Source organism: Ovis aries, chromosome 19, assembly GCF_016772045.2.
Source record: "Ovis aries strain OAR_USU_Benz2616 breed Rambouillet chromosome 19, ARS-UI_Ramb_v3.0, whole genome shotgun sequence".
Taxonomy (NCBI): domain Eukaryota; kingdom Metazoa; phylum Chordata; class Mammalia; order Artiodactyla; family Bovidae; genus Ovis; species Ovis aries.
In genome coordinates this window covers 5,579,298-5,600,471 of record NC_056072.1, presented here as the reverse complement: position 1 = coordinate 5,600,471, position 21,174 = coordinate 5,579,298, and the positions used below count along the sequence as shown (strand labels likewise).

At 47.6% G+C, this 21,174-nt stretch overlaps 1 non-coding gene across 1 annotated transcript; it reads left to right on the top strand.

Annotated features, from left to right (window-relative positions):
* The first annotated feature begins 2,331 nt into the window (after positions 1 to 2,331).
* TRNAV-CAC (transfer RNA valine (anticodon CAC)) lies at positions 2,332 to 2,404 on the top strand. The gene has a single exon. It is a non-coding gene; the product is annotated as a tRNA-Val (tRNA).
* The last annotated feature ends 18,770 nt before the right edge of the window (positions 2,405 to 21,174 follow it).

Here is a 21,174-nt window from a genome sequence, read left to right as displayed (position 1 = left end):
AAAAGAGTGAAAGTGTTAGTCGCTCAGTTGTGTCCAACTCTGCAACCTCATAGACTGTAGCCCACCAGACTCCTGTCTCCATGGGATTCTCCAGGCAAGAATACTGGAGTGGGTCGCCATGCCCTCCTCTGGGGGATCTTCCTCACCCAGGGATCGAGCCTAAGTCTCTGGCATTGCAGGCAGATCCTTTACAGTCTGAGTCAGCAGAGAAGCCCACAGTCCAGAGTGTACTTTGCTTTCATTAGAAGACCCAGTGGTGAAGAGCTCAGGCAGGGCTCAGACTGAACAGGGTTCTTAGTTCTGTTTCTCAGGGAAATGGCCTTGAGTTTGATAATCTCCCGAGCCTCACTTCCTCAGTTATTAGAGTGCTTCCTTTGTGCAGGCATTTCAAGGACCTGAGGAGACAATGCCTAGCAGTGGCTGTCACGGAGTGGGGTGAGCACCCCAGCATGCTCAGAAAATGATGCTGTGAGGGAGGAAAATGGATTTTCCTTTGACTCTTCTAGGTTCTTGGCTGAGTCATCTCCCCACCACCCAGTAATAAAAGGGAAATCATCAGGAGAAAGCAAATTTAAATTTAATTTTATAATGAAAATGACTGAACTTGGCTGAATCCCTCCCCGCTCCAGCAATATAAGGTCTGAAGAAGTGACCAAGGCAGGCAGCTTTTATACTTTTTAGATAAAGAAACAACCAGTGAGGAATTGACAGGATAAAAACGTTCAGGTTTGGAGTAGTAAACTGATAAAGAAGTGACAGAGTTTGTTTATACGGCCTTTTAGCCCTGAATCCTACCTCTGGTGACAGGGAGGGTGCCTTCCACATGGGAGGTTTTATTTCCTGCTGTTGACCAAGAAAGATGCACCATGTGAGAGTTGTGAATTGAGTTTTATTTAAGGCAAAATGAGGACTGCAGCCTGGGAGAGAGCACCTCAGATAGCCCTGAGCAACTGCTCCAAAGAGGCAGTCAGTTCAGTTCAGTTCAGTCACTCAGTCGTGTCTGACTCTTTGTGACCCCATGAATCGCGGCACGCCAGGCCTCCCTGTCCATCACCAACTCCCGGAGTTCACTCAGACTCACATCCATTGAGTCGGTGATTCCATCCAGCCATCTCATCCTCTGTCGTCCCCTTCTCCTCCTGCCCCCAATCCCTCCCAGCATCAGAAACTTTTCCAATGAGTCAACTCTTCGCATGAGGTGGCCAAAGTACTCGAGCTTCAGCTTTAGCATCAGTCCTTCCAAACACCCACGGCTGATCTTCTTTAGAATGGACTGGTTGGATCTCCTTGCAGTCCAAGGGACTCTCAAGAGTCTTCTCCAACACCACAGTTCAAAAGCATCAATTCTTCGGCGCTCAGTCTTCTTCACAGTCCAACTCTCACATCCAAACATGACCATAGCCTTGACTAGATGGACCTTTGTTGGCAAAGTAATGTCTCTGCTTTTGAATATGCTATCTAGGTTGGTCATAACTTTCCTTCTAAGGAGTAAGCATCTTTTAATTTCATGGCTGCAGTCACCATCTGCAGTGATTTTGGAGCCCCCCAAAATAAAGTCTGACACTGTTTCCACTGCTTCCCCATCTAAGAGGCAGTCAGGGAAGGTCAAATATAAGAGTTTGGTGTGTGGAGGGGGGGCGTTCAGTGCAATCATACCCTTTTACAAGATGTTTTTTGCTGTATGTAAGAGCTGATGTCAACATGAAGGGATTTAGTGATTTTCTAGATATGAAGAGATGCAAGGACTGTGATCATGAAATCAGATCCTCAAAGTATCTATCTAAAGATGAGTTCTACCAGATTCCCTGGAGCACAGATTTTCCAGGCTAGGATACTGGAGTGGATTGCCACCTCCTTCCCCAAGGGATCTTTCTGACTCAGGGATTGAATTCACATCTCCTACATTAGCAGGTGGATTCTTTACCACTGAGCCACCAGGGAAGCCCAAATGTTTCTTACTGAAGGGTAACTTCTATGCAGTTTTCAGCACTTCACTTGTGTCTGCTGTTTCTTAAAAATAATCAGCCTAGCCAGTGGTTAAGAATCTGCCTTGCAATGTAAGGGACACCGGTTCGATCCCCGGTCCGGGAAGATCCCACATGCCTCAGAGCAACTAAGCAAGCTGAAACTCCTGAAGCCTAGAGCCTGTGCTCCACAACAAGGGAAGCCACCCCAACAAGAAGACTGCACACCACCACGAGGAGCTGTGACTGCTTGCTGCAAACAGAGAAAAGCTGCGAGCAACAACAAAGACCTGTCGCAGCTCTCCTCCCCCCGCCCGAAGATCAGCCTAAAATCATCCTCATAACACAGAGATGCAGCTTGGGGGCTTCCCTGGTAGTCCAGTGGTTAAAACTTTGTACTCACAATGCAGGGGGACCAGGTTTGATCCCTGGTCAGGGAACTAGATCCCTCATGTTGCAACTAAGACTCAGCACAGCTAAGCAAGTAAGTAAATATTTTTTGGAAAAAAAGCCAAAAGAAAGGTATACACTTTGGGGTGGTATTTTTGTTCCCCTCGAATATCTCTGTCTCCATCTCTGAAGCCCAGAAGCAGATAGTATTCTTCCAGATTCTGTGGGAGACTCAGCATTAAGACTGTGGATGAAGAAATAGTCTTCTTAGCTCCAGATAATCCTTTCATCTCTAGGCAGCTGCAGTATTGGGGACTTTCTATTCTATACTTTCTGCCGGAGATCATATTCCATTTCAAGGATAGCTGTAGGTCAATAAACAGTTTTATACTTTTGCTCTTCAAAGGCTCCAAACACCATTCATTTCCAATATAAGCCGCCACCCACCTCGACTCCCTTCCAGGCTCTGTCCTTACCATGAACGTGCTCTCCATGCACAGAGCCCAGCGGGCAGGGGGGCAGCAGGAGAACCTCTAACACAGACCTGAGCCAAACAGACACGCTGTCCTTCAGGGGACCACGACAGAGGAATGGACCCCCTTCTGTTCTGTTCTGAAGGCAGTGCTGGCCGAGTCTTCCAAATCAGTGCTTCGTAGAGTGGTTATTTAGTTTGAAAGGTCTCTAGATGGACTCGGATGGCCCAGGTGGCATTTGTCTTGACCCTTCTGGGTGTGCCTGAGGTGTTCGGTCCGTCAGGAACGTTCCTGAGGTCAGCCCTCCCTGGGCTCCCTCGCCCCGCCTCACACCTGCGACGGCCCCCTTGCCCAGCTGCTGTTGCCCACACTGCAGTGGTTCTAGTGAGGCTGCACGTGGCACCTGGGCATGCCCCTCGCTGGTCCTCAGAGATGGCCCCGGCGTGGGAGCTCAGACTGACCTTCAACTCGGGTCTCAGAGGACCAAACTCCGGGACTTCTGATGCCCCACGTAAACCCCTCAGTGCTGGAAGGGACTCTCCCAGATCTCAACATCAAAATAGCAAAACCCTGAGGAAACCACTCATCGCTGCTGTCAGGGACTTGGTCCCTCAGCCGAGCTGGGGAACTAGGGATTTTAGGAGCCCACCTTGTCTGGCTTCTCCAGAGACGAGCACACCCCTGCAGAGGACACAGCAGCCTGGGGTGGGGAGTGGGGGGTTTCCAGGCAGAGGATGTGAAGTTTGGAGAGAATGAGATATACATCTTTTAATAAAGGCAGAAATGCTAAGTTGCAAAAGATTAAAATATATATCCTTTTCTTTCATTTGTGTGCCAGCAGTGGGTAATTATAAAATGGAATAGATTTGAGGATTAGGCTTCCTTCTTTAGAAATGATTGGAACACTACTGACCACAGGTCACCTTGCAGCGGCATTCGATCCGAGTCATTAAGGTATTGAGGCCACCTTTTGGGCTTCCCAGGTGGTGCCCGTGGTGAAGAACCTGCCTGCCAATACATGAGATGGAAGAGATGCAGGTTCAGTCCCTGGGTCGGGAAGATCCCGTGGAGAAGGGGATGGCAACCCACTCCAGTATTCTTGCCTGGGAAGCCCCATGGACAGAGCAGCCTGGTGGGCTACAGTCCATAGTATTGCGGTCAGACATGACTGAAGTGACTTAGCGCCGCATTAACTGACTCCTGGTGCCTCTACATCCCTTTACGAGGCTGACGTGCCCACCCCAGCTGCTGTGGATGGTGGTTGCTCATGGCCCACAGCTGCCCGCCTTCCTTGGAGATAGTTTCTCCTTGGCTGCCGCTGTCGCATCCAGAGATGGTGGGTGAGCGCACCTCCCTGCCCGTCTCCACCCCTACCCAGCCGTCCATAGCGATCAGTGACTGCCAGCAAGGGTCTAACAGCCTGGCCCCTACTGCCAGGCAGGACAGCTCTGCTTATCTTTGCAGAGTTCACAGTGGGATTGATTGAAAAAATCCACATCTTTGTTAGACTTTTCATCTGCCTTACCCTGCATCCCTCGTTCCCATGCAGGTTTCACCTGAGAACATTCCCTCACTAAATCACACACCCAAGAATCCCTATGTCAGGCTATGCTGCTGCAGAACCCAGCCTGAGACTCTGGCTTATCCAGGAGGTGAGCAGAGAGCTGGTTGGCTTCGTTATCAGAGTGTGAAGGGACCACCTTCCTCACTCTCCCCCACAATGCCCTCTGAGCAGATGCCAGCTTACCTGCAGGCACAAAGAAGCTCCTTCTAGAATGAGGCTCTCTTAGTTGCCCGAATATGGTCCTTTTACATAAAAAATTTAAAGCAAAAATTCTTCACTGTCTATGCTTTGGATTTCAGTTGGACCTTTTCATTAAAAATGCTTACTCAGTACAGCCTGGGATTCTTAGAAGTTTCCTGCTAATGAGAAAGTGTCTCTCCTCCCCACAGTACTCTTACACAATGATCTAACTGCTCTAGAAAATTACAATTCTGATGTTCGCTCATGTGTTTCAGTTCTTTCTGCCAACATTATGACTTTGAAACTCTCAAGTTCCTCTTGGAGCTAATTATCATAATTTCTGTAAGTGGATTAGAATGCCCTTTCCTTTCTGAAAAAAATCTGTGCATATAAACGTTCCAAAAAGGGGAAGCTTTGGATTTCGTTTTTTAGGACTTTTGTGGAGTGGTTTGACCTCAGTGCCTGAATGCGGAATCATAGCAGGAATGGCTAAGGGTAGAGAAGTGGCTTTCCTCAGTGTGTTTTGTTTGCTCTGATTTATTCTGTCTCCTGGTTGAAAGGGAATGTCTGGGCTTGGGTCCTGTGGAGGCATACCCTGAGATACTTATACTAAAAATATTATTCATGTCCCATACAATACTTAGCGCATGCTTACACTAAAAACAATTGGTTCTTTATCTGAAATGTAAATTTGACTGGGAGTCCTGCGTCTTTCTGGCAGCCTCAGACTCAACACCTTCAGCCCAGGGCTTGTGAAAGCGTGATAGGAACCGTTCTGTACTCGCGTGTTAGTAACCCAGCCCCTCTGCGCCTCTTGTCCGTACAGTGAGACCCCTGGGGAGTGGACAGTCTTCACTGGCAGCCTTGTGGAGGGGGTGCCATGGGGAGTGAGAGGGTCCCCCTCTCTCCATACAGAGTAGGGAGGAGGGCTGTGTTTTTCTGTCCAAAGCAAAGAAGGTGTTGAGTTCTTGAGCTCACTTGTATAGGGTGGAGGTATTGCTCTGCAAGATAAAGAGATGTTTATTCCCGGGTGGTTATTGCTTGGACAGTAGCCTTGCTGATGAGCCCCTGTGCCCACCAAGCAGGGGACACAGAGCCCAGAGGCCCAGGGAAGGGGCAGGGAAGCTGGCGGTGCTTCTGTCATTTGGCAGAGAGGAGCTGTTTTAGAGGAGATGTTACACAGGGTACCTGCACTCAGCCTGGTGTCCTGATATACCAGCCTAGGGCTGCCTGCCCCATGAGGGACCCTGGCAGCAGAGGACATGAGGCTTTGGGCGGCACTCTAAGAGGGTGGAGATGCTGCTGGACCCCCACTTCAGGGAACTGCAGGGTTGTTAGAAACCTCACGGCTCTGCAGAGAAGTCACCCCCATGTTTGTAAGAACGGGGAGGCCTGACACGTTGTCTTGAGGGCCAGAGCATGAAGGCCAGAGAAGCCGCCACGGCCAACAGGAGGAGGTGGGTCTCTGGGGTCAGGGAGGCGATGGTGTTCTGCTCCTCTTCCCGCCTTCTCCTTCTGCTTTACCATCCAGGAAGCTCGGGAGAGGTAGAACCTAGGAGGGTCGGGGGTTGAATGTGTGAAGCACGACCCCTGCCCAGACATGCGCTCTCTGCCTTCAGCCACAAATCCAGTGCGGACTGGGAGGTGGCAAGCTTGGAAGTTGCACACGAGATTGAAATTTAAGACTGGTTCAGACCACCTTTAACAATGAAAATTGACTAAATGGTTTGGAATCTCCCCAAGATGTTGTTAAGAGACAGAAAATGTGGATTTGATAAAGCAGGGATAAAAGTAGAGATGGGAAAAAAATAGAACTTTTTTATGTCTACACGCTGATGAGAAAAGGCACTCAATAAACCAATCACATCTAGCAAAGTGGAATCCAGGAAGTGTAGAATTTCCCTGGTGACGTGACAGCTGGACTCCCAGGCTGGCTACCAGGGAGGGGATATGGTTTGATTGCCCTCATCTGTCCACGAGGTGCAGCTCAGGGCGAGGTGAAGGCTCACCCCTGCCACACTGGAGAAGCCCCAGGAATTCTCCTTCCTGAAGACACACAGCTAAGCCCAGCCAGCACCGAGGAAACGGGGAGGGAGGCGCCCCCTGAGACCCACACCCTCAGACTGAGATGAGGTCTGGATCTCAGTTTGAAAGTATGTGAGTGAACGTGGGTGACTGTTAAACCCGAGTGCAAATGCTTTCTCATAACCCGTAAAAATTTTAAGTTGGTAAATGGGACCAGTTATCATTCAAATCATCTTTCTTTGACACTGGAAGTTTTCCAGCTTAGATCTAACACGGCCTTGAGTATATGTGCATATAAATACCTGCGCGTAAAAATGCAGCTTCTTGGAGTTCTGTGATTCTCTTCCAGTTGTGACTGTATCCTCATGAATAAAAGTTCTTTGCTGGAAATTCTGTTGACAGCTGTGCTGATGATGTATGAGGCAGGGCTGGGCCCGGTTCACATTTCCAGGCTTGCACTTGCCCTGCGGGGCTCAGCAAGCTCAGAACTTGCATATGTCGGTGAAATGGGAGCCGAGATACATGGTTGCTGCTTGGAAGTGGATCTGATTAAGGAGCAGGCCCTGCTTTTCCATCGTCAGTTTCAGTCCTGGCTTCTAAGCACCACTTTCTTCAGTCCCTTTTCACCAGACCTAATGCATTGCTTTTCTTGCTGCAGAAGCTGTCAGAAACCTTTTTCTTTCTTACTAATCCATGCTTTTTTACAAGCATGGGTAATAATATTCTTATTGATCTTGCAAATCAGAGCTTGCCATGACTAGTGCCTTCCCGCCTACCATAATCACTGAAGGCACATGGGCTGTCTTAAGTCTGCAAAATTTGAGGGAAAGAGCCAGTATTTTACAGTCTTAGTTGGACTGAGTATTGAGGTTGAAAGCAAGGTTAGCAAAATTCTCTTATCTTTTTTTTCTGGCTGGTTTTGCCAATTCGGGTAATTTTTAGCAAAGGATTGTCATTAAATGACTTCTATCTTTTGTGGCCTCGCGCCCTTGAGAAAATTATTTAACCTTATTGTACCTTAGTTGTATCATATTTAAAGAGGGTAATAATAGTATCTACCTAATGCTAAGTGGCTTTTTATAGGTCTGCATGGACAGAGGAGCCTGGCAGGCTACGGTCCATGGGATCACACAGAGTCAGACATGACTGGAGTGACATAGCACACACTCATATCTGAGTGTAAGAGTTTCCCTGGTGGCTCAGTGGTAACAGAATCTGCCTGCCAGTGCAGGAAGTGTGAATTTGATCTCTGGGTTGGGAAGATCCCCTGGAGAAGGAAATGGCAACCCATTCCAGTATTCTTGCCTGGGAAATCCCATGGACAGGGGAGCCTGGTGGGCTACAGTCCCTGAGGTTGCACAGCTTAGCAACTAAGCAACAACAATCTAGGTATATACATAGGTCTAGATACAGCTCTCGAATTATAGATGCAGTTAGAACCTTAGATTTAATCCTAGCACATAGAAAACTCTTAATATTACTATCACTACCACTTATGATTATGAGTTTTCAAGATAAGAGGCAGTGTTGCATAGTGGAAAGAGTGCACATAGGTTTTGGAGGAAATGACTTAAGGCATGGCTCTGTCACTTACCACCAGGCCTTGGTCAAAGTGAATGACCCCGCTGAGCCTCAGTGGCTGCAGCACCAAATGGGCCTTTGGTGCAGAGTATTCAATAAGGACAGTGTGGGGTGAGCAGGATAATACCTACAGAGTACCTGGTGTGCAGAGTACGCGGTGCCCAGCCATTCCCAGTGTGGATTAGCTCCTTCCTCCATTTTTAGAGGCAGGCATAGCATCACTCTTTGAATGTTTATGCCTATTTCTTTGCCCTGATGTTTCTCCCATCTCCTCCCTCGTTTTGAGAAGGTAAAATGCATGATTTCCTGGCGCTCAGTCCCACCTAGTTGTCCTCTGTGCAGGGATGAACATATACCTACACCCAGTGACGGAGCGGAAAGGACTCACCTTGTCCTCCAGCACCAGCGAGTCTGGCGAATTAGCTGAGTGAACACGTGTGCCCGGGTGAACGCGTGAGAGGGACCTCCAAATGGGGGGAACCGTCTGGGCAAGGCCAAATCTGAGTCCGCAAGGTTTGAGCTCAGGGTCCTTCCTGATCAGAGGCAGCACCTGGGCGGCCTGGAGGGCAAGCGGCTCGGCTACATCTCTATTCTCTGCTCGAGGAGCCGGGGCCGGGGAAGGGGGTGTCGGCCACCTGTGTCCTCCGCTCCCCCCCTCACCCCTGGCTACGCACTGCAGTCACCCAGGGAACTTCGGAAAGTCTCCAGGCCTAGGCTGCCCCCAGCGCAATCAAGTCTGAATTTACGGAAGACACCGGATAATTCTGATGTGCGGTTGTGATGTGGAGCAGCCACCCTCGGCTGCTCCATGTAGACCTCCACAGGGAGCGCTTTCGTAATCACAGTGCCCCATAAGGGAACTGCTCATTCTGTTAACGTGTGATAACTGTTCTTGCTGTTTGTGCTATGAACCTTTTAAATTCTAATACATTTTACTGCGATACTGGGGTACATAGAATTTAAAAAGCACCTATTTTAAGTGCATAGTTCAATGAATTTTGGCAAATATACACCTACACTGAAAAGTGGCAGGAGATGCCACCCCAAAATGTGCCGCTTTGGCATAAGGACGGAGTTAAAGGCACTTCAGTAACAGCAAAGACAAGAAAAACGCTCTGATCCTCCTTTTTCTCAAAAGTAGGAGATAGAATTCCCATGTGAAAGATGTCCTTCTGTTAGCAACTAGGGTTCTTGTCCTCCTGAATCAATGGAAATTGATCAGAAACCAGACAAGAAATTCAGGCAAGGCTTTACTGGGGCCCCTGTTGCAGCAGAGGGGTGAGAATAAGTAACAGGTTCCCTTGTTCACTTGCTGCCTGACGGGGAGGCAAGCTAGTTCATTATGTGGGGTGAGGGGAGGGGGGTGTCCAGAGGTCGGGCTGGAGGGGTGGCTTAGATGGCTTGCCCCGTCCTTGCTAAATCATTTCAGTTGTGTCCAACTCTTTGTGACCCCATGGACTGTAGCCCACCAGACTCCTCCATCCATGGAATTCTCCAGGCAAGAATACTGGAGTGGGTGGCCATTCCCTCCTCCAGGGGGTCTTCCTGACCCAGGCCTTAGATGGTGTTGTGTGCGGGGGATTGCACGGTACCCTGCTTTTGCTCCCAACCCCCTGCTTTTGCTCCAGGCGCTTCAGAATGGCTGTTGGGCTTTTTGGTCTCCTTGTGTCTTTTGTCCAGAATCTGCCCCAGCTGCGCATACGTGCAGTTCCTCTTCGTGCCATACAGTCTCTTTGTGTTCTGTTGCGTACGGAGAGATATGAGGAGAGCTGTGTTCAGGTGCAAGCGTTGCAGCCCTGCAACAAAGGGTCCTGAATCCCAGCCTGTCTCACTTCTGTAGGACGAGGAGAGTAACGTTCTTATTGGCAGGGGAAGCTGAGACCAAGAGACCTCTATGAAATAGACCTTGTGAAAATTTTTCTTACTGTCCCCTAGCTTCCCCACATGGTTCAGCTACTTTTCCGCTTTGCCTCTCTTGTTCAACCTGCTAAAGATCCTGTAGTTTCTGCCATTTCTTTGGGTCTCCAGTTCTTACAAGGGCTCCCATGTCATGTGAAATTTATAATAATTTGTCTGCTTTTCTCCTGTTAATCTGTCTCTGACATCAGTATAATTCTCGGGGCCAGTCAAAAGACCCTGAGAGGGTAGAATTAAAAATTCGCCTTCCCTACCATACTCGTGTAATCAGCACCGCAGTCAAGGCACACATTTACATCACACCAGAAAGTGGCCCTGTGCCCCTTTGCAGCCAGCCCCATGCCCCTCCAGTCCCGGCCAGGAAACTTGTTTTTGATCCCATCATCTGAGGTTCAAGTCAGGAGTGTACAGCGGGTACTGTCTGTGTCTGGAATCTTTTGCTCCGCAAACTTTCTGAGACTCATCCATGTCATTGTCTCTAACAATAAACAGTTCATATATATATATATATATATATATATATATAAATTTTTTTAAACTGCTAAGTTGTAATCCATTCTGTGAATATTTTACTGCTTCTCAGTCATTCACCTCTTGGTGGACATTCACAAACCTAATTTTGGAGCCATATTTTGGTCTTAATTCTCTCCCCACATTTCCTCTCATTTCATTTTACAATGAAAACAGGAAAGTTGATATTTCACCAGAGCCAGCATTTTTCTATGAGTTCCTGGGTTAGGCTCAGGCAGTGTACTCAGTGGCAGCAGGGCACGTGGTCAACTCGCTCTCCCTTGTATACAGTGGGCTCACCCGGCCTCCCCATCTGTGTCCCTGAGTGCTCAGAGCGAGCCCTTGGCTTCTGTGAACAACTCAGGGATGCCGATTCTGGGCTGCTACTTATTCCATCATGATCAAGCTCGGTTATTCACTAAGAGAGCTTAAGTGACTCATTTCATAATCTTTCTTTGGCTTCCTACACTTAACTTCTGCATTTTATGACATCCCAACAGACTGGACATGTCCAGTTATATAGCTGTTTCATAAAGCCCTTAAAATGTCTCCAAGCTGCCAATTTATACCCCTGAGTTAGTTTTATAAGTAGGCTGGTCACACAAATACACACATTATATATGCATATATGAGAAGTACATTATACATGTATAAACTTTTCAAGATTAGGAAATCCAGGCTTTGCCAAGAAAATCTCTTTTAAACATTTTTACTGGCTGTGTATATATCTTTTGAGCAGTTGACAGTGTTTTGTAAAGTTAAACTTATACTCACCATATGATCTGTTTATCCCTCCAAACATATATGTGAATGATTACAGAAGCTTTATTTGTAATTGTCAAACACTGGAAATGACTTGGAGGTCCTTCAGCTGGCAAGCGAGTGACAGACTGGTATCCTCATACAGTGGAATTCTGCTGGGCGAGAGAAAGGAGCGCTCCACGGAACAAGCAAGTGTGGATGAGTCTTTATGTGTGTTGCGCCGAGTAGAAGAGGCCTGATGCGGTCAGTTCTCCCTATTGGGGTTCTTTGTTCATGGACACAAAGTGCCCACTGTATGATATCATTGTACATGAGGGCTTTCAGCATCCACAGATATGGTATCTGCCAGCATCCTGCGGGGCTTCCCAGGTAGCTCAGCGGTAAAGAATCTGCCTGCCGATGCAGGAGATGCAAGAGACGTGGGTTCAATCCCTGGGTCGGGAAAATCCCCTGGAGGAGGGAATAGCAACCCACTCCAGTATTGCTGCCAGAAATCCCATGGACAGAGTAGGTTGGCTGGCTACTGACCCTGGGGTCACAGAGAGTCGGACGTGACTGAACACACACACACACAGAGGCTCCTGGGACCAATCTCCTGTAGACACCAAGTGAGACTGTATGCAATCTCATTTCCGTGATATTCTACAATAGATAAAACGGGAGGATCAGAGGACCAATTAGTAGTTGCCAGGGCTTAAACGATGGGAGTGTTTGAGCGTAGGGGGAAGGTATGGAGGAATATTTGGAGGTGAGGAAACCGGCACCTCGATTGTGGTGATTGCTATACAATTCTAGGAATTTGGCAAAAGGCATAGAATTGTATATTCCCTGGAGAAGTGAATTTTTCTGTATGCAGCTTTGAAAAATAAAATTTTAAATGGCAGCCTAAATTGGTCTTTTTCCCTCAGCCGTATGCTAGCCACACAGTCCGCCCAAGTCTTGTCATTAATTCTGTAAAAGCAGAAGACTGGGTTAGGGGAAGCAGAGAGAACTGTTAAGTCCTAGGTCGCTGGCTTAGCAGGAGTACCACTGTGTACCGCCTCTCACGGGGCTTTTATGAGGGTGAGGTGGGCCGGTGTATCTGCCTGTAGGGTATGTGCTGAGTGTGCTGCCCTGGGTCTTTTTGAGGAGATAGAAAAGAGAATTCGAGACTGCGAGCTGGAGAGAGAGGGCAGGCACAGAATGTGACCGCCTTTGATGTGGCAAGGAGAAGTGAGTCTGCCAGGAGTGTGGCTGGATTGCTTTTCTGCCACTCATCCGTGAGGATGTCAGTCAGGGAAGAATACCTTAGTAGCAAGAGGCTTTGGGTTCTGACAGTATGAAAGGGACTTTGAACAGATGAGAAAAGGGAAAATAATGATCCAGTAGTTTCTAGCTTCTGTCACTGGTAGAAGCAATGGCGGGGAGACAGCAATGGAGTAGTAATCAGAATATAGGCCACAGGTAAAGAAAAACAAAGGGTGGTTAGCTTCCTGTTTGTCTAGATTCCTATTAAACACCCAAGTAGAGAGACCCTGTATGCAACTAAAATCCAGATTTGGGGTTTAGAGGAGGATTGGGCGAGGGGGGAGATGCAGAATGGCTTAACTTTGAGCATCAAGCCGTTATGACAGGCTTCAGGTAGGAGCAACCCGCCTTGTCTCAGCCACACTGTCCCTACTCTCTGCCACTTCCTGTCCTCCACTGTGCTCCCTCTTAGTGCCAGACAGGAGACCCCGGGCCCTGGTCAGAGGCCTGGGACACAAGACGGTTCTGTTGCGACTGCTCTTTCTTTACAACTCTACCTGTGGTCACCTTTCTCTATTCCTTTTTTGCCAGATTGAATATAAGAAGTTTTAAAATAGATTGGACTTTTTAAGTGGTCAAACAACTGAAAAGCTTAGAATCTGTCCAAAGTCAGCAACAGGAAGGGAGATTCAACAGATGATGGCCAAAGAGAATGACTTGGGGGAAAAAAAAAAATCACATCATTTCCCACTTGTGCCTGGCCAAGTGCAGAGTGTTTAGCAGATGGTGGCAGAGAGTTTGATGTCAAGTGCCTTGAGAGCACACAAGTCATAGCAGCTAAGAAGCAGCCCTCCGTTCTACTGCCCCGAGTTTAGAATACCTTTGTGCCCTGGGATCCAGTCCCAGATATAGAGCATGTATCGTTGGCCAAGGGAAATCGCAGGATCAATTCCCCCTGGGAACATTTTGGAGGCAGTATGTCAGGGCTCTAAACCAGATCTGCCTTTGGCTTTTAGGACACAAGATAATACATGGATGATGTTTGTTTACCCACTAAATGTCAGTTTTGAAATGAGTTGAAATGCATTGCATGCCCACAGTGATATCTTTGGATATACCCTGGCTTAAGGAATTCCCATAACCATGTAAGAAAGGATCATGATAAGGCGAAAAAAAAGTAAAACGATAAAGTAACTACCCCATGCTATATAGCTAGTAATATCATTCTCGGATTTTTTCTTACTGTACAAACTGCACTGCTCTACAGACTAAGAGAAGCAAAGCCTCAGATCTCCTTTATCAACCTATTTAAAACAGCACTGGCAGTGACGTTTCCTTTCATCTGCTACCACCTCCGATCTGCCCCCTCGCCTCACTTCCTTTCATCATGTCTCCCGGCAGAGGGAAGCTGAAGCTACAAGGTCTTCTTCAAGGTCTAGATGCAAAGGTTCTTGCCATATGGCCAGGAGCTGGGGCAGTTTGCTGTTGAGCCTCCGATAAAGTGGGCGTTTTTACATTCAGGGTAGGTGCCTCCCTTCAACACCAGAGTGACACTCAGCTGCTGGCATGCTCAGGGGATGCGAGCCACACAAGAATCAGGATAGGAGAGCAGATGGCGCGCATCTCCTGTCTCTCACTGACCTGTGCACTCAGAGCTCACAGTTGACAGTCCTAGTCACAAACACCCGTGAGTCCCAGCCTGAGGGCTTCCTCTGATGGGGGAGCTCGGCCTGTCCTGGGGGAGATGAGTGTGTCTCGAATCCCATGCCAGAGAGCCACTCTCTGCCAGTTGGATGGATGTTGCAGTGTAGATACCCCACTGTTGCACCCCTTGTGAAAGACCCCTGAAAGGTCTTACCCAATCCCCCTGAGGAGCCCTGAGGGGACTGCGCACCATCTGTATGGAAATATCCTGCTCATGAGTGCATCCCCTGTCCCTGCCTTTTCTTCCCTTTCCCACTTCCTTACCCCTACCAGTGCTTCCTGGGAACGCCTCCAAACCAACCACATGCATCCAGTCCTTATCTCGGCGTCTGCTTAGTGGGAATTCACCCCAAGACACATTCACTGGAAAGAATGGAGGGAATTATCACCTTGTGAAAATTGTTTTTTGCCTCTTATGTTCTCTGTCTTTGAATCTGTCATCGTATGTGTTAAACATGCAACAGGGAGACTCTACTGTCTAAACAAAAGCCTGTTTTATTGGTTGCAAGTCATGTTGTCCTTCTGAATTTGTCATTTTTGTTACTCTTGAGACACACTAGGACATCTGCATGGCCCTGCACACATCACACAGTTTCCCCTCTGCTTTTGTTCTTAAATACCTTTCTGTGCTAATAACCTCTTTCCATTTACCTGGTCCCAGGAATCTATTTCAAATGGTTTGAAAGTCTCAAGTGGGGATGGCGTTCTGTGTCCTTCCAGCCGTTACACCATGGCTTGGTGGAGATGGCAGAGCGACCCATGGGGCTGTTTGTCCCTAGTGCTGAGCACTGCAGCAGGCAGGCAGTCGTGGGCAAGGGTGCGCATGCTGCAGCCTCTGTGGGAGTGGTGGGGTGCCACTTTCTTACAGGGCTGACAGGCAGAGCTGTGTCCCGACAATGAAAAGGGAAGCAGACTATCTTCAGAGAAGCATTGTTTGTGAGTGTGTGTGCGTGTATGTGAGTGTGTATGCGTGTGTGTGCATGTGTGTGTGAGTGTGTATGTGTGTGTATGTGTGTGCGTGTGTGGTAGCCGGGGATGTGATCATAGGCACACACATTTGTGACGGGGGCTTCACTAGAGGGAGAAGCAAGCACTGTGATTTATTTTTAGCAAAACATCCAAACACTGGTCATGATCTCTCGTGGTCCGGGGCTACCTGTCTATCTGTCATCTACCTGCCTTTGAGGGTTCTGTGATTCTCTCTCCCAGGTTCCCTGTTTCCTCAATTTCCTCCTCAGTAATTAAAGAGTGTATGAAACGTAGTGAAGTCAGCAATCAGGAAGACTGCCATTTCTAACGATTCCTATTCTTTTAAGCCATGAATTTATTACGCCAGCTTTTGTGTGAAGGGAGCCGTAATAGCAGCCCCCTACTAAGATGTCCACATCCTGACCCCTGGGACCAGCAAATGTCACCTCATGTGGCAACAGGGACTTGACTGGTGTGATCAAGGGTCTTGAAAGGGAGTTCAGTCCAGTTCAGTCACATCTGACTCTTTGTGACCCCATGGACTGTGGCACGTCAGGCCTCACTGTCCATCACCAACTCCTGGAGCTTGCTCAAACTCATGTCCCTCAAGTCACTGATGCCATCCAACCATCTCATCCTGTCATTCCCTTCTCCTGCTCTCAATCTTTCCCAACATCAGGGTCTTTTCCAAAGAGTCAGTTCTTCACATCAGGTAGCCAAAGTATTGGAACTTCAGCTTCAGCATCAGTCCTTCCAGTGAATCTTCAGGGCTGATTTCCTTTAGGATGGACTGGTTGGATCTCCTTGCAGTCCAAGGGACTCTCAAGAGACTTCTCTAACACCACAGGTCAAAAGCAACAACTCTTCAGCTCTCATACCATGGATTATACAGGTGGGTCCTGAATGTAATCAAAATATCCTGTACGAAAAAAAAAAATAGCAGAGATTTCACGCAGAAGAGAAACAGGAAGTGGAGACTGGCGTGAGTGAGCCCAAGGCCGGTGGCACAGCAGGCAGAGCAGCCGGAAGAGGCGAGGCATGGACTCGCCCTCGAGCCTCTGCAGGGAGCCAGTCCTGGGAACACTTTGATTTCAGCCTTGCAAGACTCATTTTTCCTTTATTTATTGGCAATTGAAGGATAATTGTGGTATTATGTTGGTTTCTGCCATACATCAGCATGGATCATTCGTAGGTAGACATATATCCCACCCTCTCGAGCCTGCCTCCCTCTCCACCTCTCCACCTCTCCCCTCTAGGTTGTCACAGAGCCCTGGTTTGAGGTCACAGAGTCACACAGCAAATTCTGTTTGGCTGTCTCTTTTCCACGTTAGTGTACATATTTCCATGTAGGACTCTCCATGAGTCCTACCTGCTTGTCCCTCCTGCCATAAGTCTATTCTCTATGGCAAGACTCATTCTGAACTTGTGAACTCAAGAATTCTAGGAGAATAAGTGTGTCATTTAAAGCCACTAAGTTGTAGTAATTTGTTAGCAGCAACAGGAGATGAGTGCAGAGCCCCTAAACTACCTGGGAAGTTGTGCCAGAGACTGATGGGCTGTCATGGGAGTTATTCAGAGGACTCGTGTTCTCGCCCCGGTCTCTGCTTGAGTATCCCTGTCACTTACAACAGGTGAGAGCTTGTGGTCTTACTCGCCGACATGGCCAGAGTGACAACGGTGGAGTGCCTGGTTGGCTAAGGGTGACTGGATGCCAAGGGAAAAGTGACCTCATTGCTCACCCACGTGAGTAGTGATGAGCTGTGTAACAGATGACCTGGTCTGGCCAGGAGGCCCCTGGTGATGACGTGGATGTAGACGATCCACCTTTGAGGCACTCAAGTTTAGGGACCTAACCGAGGGTGTTTGTCCAGAGTCTCTCTACAGTCATCCTCTGCTGGCAGTTACTAGATTTCTACACATGAGTGAGTGCTGTATGAAAGCTGAGTTTTGTTGGGTGGGCATAGAGAACACGACAGTTGATAAAAACTTGGCTGGCTCTCTCCTACCCGCTTTAGAGTCTCTTCTTGCTCTAACTCTTCTCTGAAACACAGTGACAGCCACTGATTATGTGGGGGAATTTAGCATGTGCTGAGAACCTTATATGTTGTCTGAATTAATATAACAAATCTACTAGGGGAATATTCCTGAGTCCTGTTTTATAGATGAATGAGTCTCTAATTCAAGGGATTAGATCTAATAGACAGAGTGCCTGAAGAACCATGGACGGAGGTTCATGACATTGTACCAAAGGCAGTGATAAAGGCCATCTTCAAGAAAAAGAAATGCAAAAAGGCAAAATGGTTGTCTGACGAGGCCTTACAACTAGCTGAGAAAAGAAGAGAAGTGAAAGGCAAAGGAGAAAAAGAACGATATACCCATTTGAATGCAGAGTTCCAAAGAATAGCAAGGAGAGATAAGAAAGCCTTCCTCAGTGATCAATGCAAAGAAATAGAGGAAAACAATAGAATGGGAAAGACTAGAGATCTCTTCAAGAAAATTAGAGACACCAAGGGAACATTTCATGCAAAGATGGGCTTGATAAACGACAGAAATGGTATGGACCTCACAGAAGCAGAAGATATTAAGAAGATGTGTCAAGAATACACAGAAGAACTGTACACAAAGATCTTCATGACCCAGATAATCATGATGGTGTGATCACTCACCTAGAGCCAGACATCCTGGAATGTGAAGTCAAGTGGGCCTTAGGAAGCATCACTATGAACAAAGCTAGTGGAGGTGATGGAATTCCAGTTGAGCTATTTCAAATCCTGAAAGATGATGCTGTGAAAGTGCTACACTCAATATGCCCGCAAATCTGGAAAACTCAGCAGTGGCCACAGGACTGGAAAAGGTCAGTTTTCATTCCAATCCCAAAGAAAGGAAATGCAAAAGAATGTTCAAACTACCGCACAATTGAACTCATCTCACATGCTAGTAAAGTAATGCTCAAAATTCTCCAAGCCAGGCTTCAGCAATACGTGAACCGTGAACTTCCAGATGTTCAAGCTGGTTTTAGAAAAGGCAGAGGAACCAGAGATCAAACTGCCAACATCCACTGGATCATGGAAAAAACAAGAGAGTTCCAGGAAAACATCTATTTCTGCTTTATTGACTATGCCAATGCTTTTGACTGTGTGGATCACAACAAACTGTGGAAAATTATTCAAGAGATGGGAATACCAGACCACCTGACCTGTCTCCTGAGAAATGTGTATGCAGATCAAGAAGCAACAGTTAGAACTGGACATGGAACAACAGACTGGTTCCAAATAGGGAAAGGTGTATGTCAAGGCTGTATATTGTCACCCTGCTTATTTAACTTATATGCAGAGTACATCATGAGAAACGCTGGACTGGAAGAAACACAAGCTGGAATCAAGATTGCTGGGAGAAATAGCAATAACCTCAGATATGCAGATGATACCACCCTTATGGCAGAATGTGAAGAACTAAAGGGCCTCTTGATGAAAGTGAAAGAGGAGAGTGAAAAATTTAGCATAAAAATCAACATTCATAAAACTAAGATCATGGCATCTGGTCTCATCACTTCATGGTAAATAGATGGGGAAACAATGGAAATAGTGGCAGACTTTATTTTGGGGGGCTCCAAAATCACTGAAGATGGTAACTACTGCCATGAAATTGAAAGATACTTGCTCCTTGGAATAAAAACTATGACCAACCTAGACAGCATATTAAAAAGCAGAGACATTACTTAGCCAACAAAGGTCCATCTTGTCAGAGCTATGGTTTTTCTAGTAGTCATGTATGGATGTGAGAGTTGGATTATAAAGAAAGCTGAGCACCGAAGAATTGATGCTTTTGAACTGTGATGTCGGAAAAGACTCTTGAGAGTCCCTTGGACTGCAAGGAGATCCAACCAGTCCATCCTAAAGGAGATCAGTCCTGAATATTCATTGGAAGGACTGATGCTGAAGCTGAAACTCCAATCCTTTGGCCACCTGATGCGAAGAACTGACTCATTGGAAAAGACCCTGATGCTGGGAAAGATTGAAGGCAGGAGAAGGGGACGACAGAGGATGAGATGGTTGGATGGCATCACTGACATGACAGACATGAGTTTGGGTGAACTCTGGGAGTTGGTGATGGACAGGGACGCCTGGTTTGCTGCGGTTCATGTGGTCACAAAGAGTCAGACACGACTGAGCGACTGAACTGAATTGAGGCTCCAACTGAGCACAATGCCTGGATCACACAGCTGGGAAGTGCTAGAGCTGGGTCCGAACCTGGGTCTCTGGGGCGCAGAAACCTGCTCTGGCGTGCTGCACCCCTCTCCAGGCTCCAGCACCCTGAAATGGCAGGGGTGTCCTTCCTCCTCTGCTTCCTTCCTTTCTCACTCTGTCAGCACCGAGGGACCCTAAGCACAAGGGTCAGAGGGCACAGGCGGGTGCTCACCCAAACCATCTCCTCATCTCCCACTTTTTCTTCGTATTCAAACCACGTACGTGCTCCACAGAGCCCCATGCAAGTGAAAATGGGATATGTTATTTCAATTTGTCCCCAGTCACGGCTGTGGATAATAAAAACTAACACGACTACCACTAGCAGCACCTGGATAACAATGTCCATGAATCATGGTGTGTACATTTTTACAGAACATTCATACATCGTCCTTTTGTTTTCACGGCAGCTCTTATGGCAAGTACTGGTATCCCACCAAAGCTTGAAGAAGGCATACAAATAGCAAGTCAGCCTATTTCACTCCAAATGCCACCTCCCAGTCACTCACTCAGGATCTGTTGAAAGTCCCAAGGCATCTTAGGCATCTTTGAAGCCTTGCTAACCACTGTCTGGGTCAGTATGGTGGGCTATGTTGTCTACATCCAGTTGGCTACTTTTAGCAAGCAGTGGTCACTTTTATACAGTGACAATTCATAGTCACCTGTGCCCTCAGAGGAAGTTAATGTGTTTTCAAAATTCTTCCATATGAAGCATGGAACGGCCCCTCTGATAGTGCCCCCACCCCCATTTACATTAGGGCACCAAGCTGCATCTAACACAGGCTTCCTGTTTTTTCCATTCAGTCAATGAATATTTGTCAAGAATTTGCAACGTGCCAGACTCTTTATTAGGTGACAAGACTGTAAAGGTGAGCAGAATAAGCTGGGTATTAGCAGTTTCGTAGAAAAGACAGACAGGTAAATCATCAGAAGTACTTATGTGATCAGGCTTGCTCTCTTGCCGCCCAGCTGAGCATGTCTGTTTTAAAACGTACCTGGGACTTAATTTGTGGAGATGACTAAGTGCCATCATGGAGAGGTCAGGGTTATCAATGTCAGTGTTAAAGGAAAGTTCGTTGCTTACAGTTCCCAGGAGGAAGGGACAGGCCATACTGCACAGGGCCTTGTGCGGAAGCACCTGGCCAGTCCGGAGCACAGGGAGTGAGGGGAGGCGCAGGCAGGAGAGAGAGCCTCTGTCACTCTCGTGGTGGGAGACTGTTAGGCGTGGACGTCCCCAGTGAGCAGCACGTCCCCTACTGGGGAAAACAGGTGGTGGGGTTTGTGGTTAGGGGGCTTGTCATATGGTATCTGTGCAACCTGTAAAAACACAAGGATAGTATGGATATAAACATCTTTAGCTGTTACTAAAGTTAAAGCCAGTACTTTTTTTACAATTTGTTTTTATGTATTTATTTGGCTGTGCTGGGTCTTAGTTGTGACACTCGGAATCTTTGACCTTCATTGCAGCACAGATCTTTCTTAGTTGGGGCATGTGGGCTCTTTAGTTGTGGCATGCAAAAACTGTTAGTTGCAGCACGGGGGAGCTAGTTCCCTGACCAGGGATCAAACCCGGGCCCCCTGCATTGGGAGCAGAGTCTCAGCCAGCAGACACCAGTGTAGTCCCTGGCCCATACCATCAGGAAGTCAAATCATCCATTACCGAG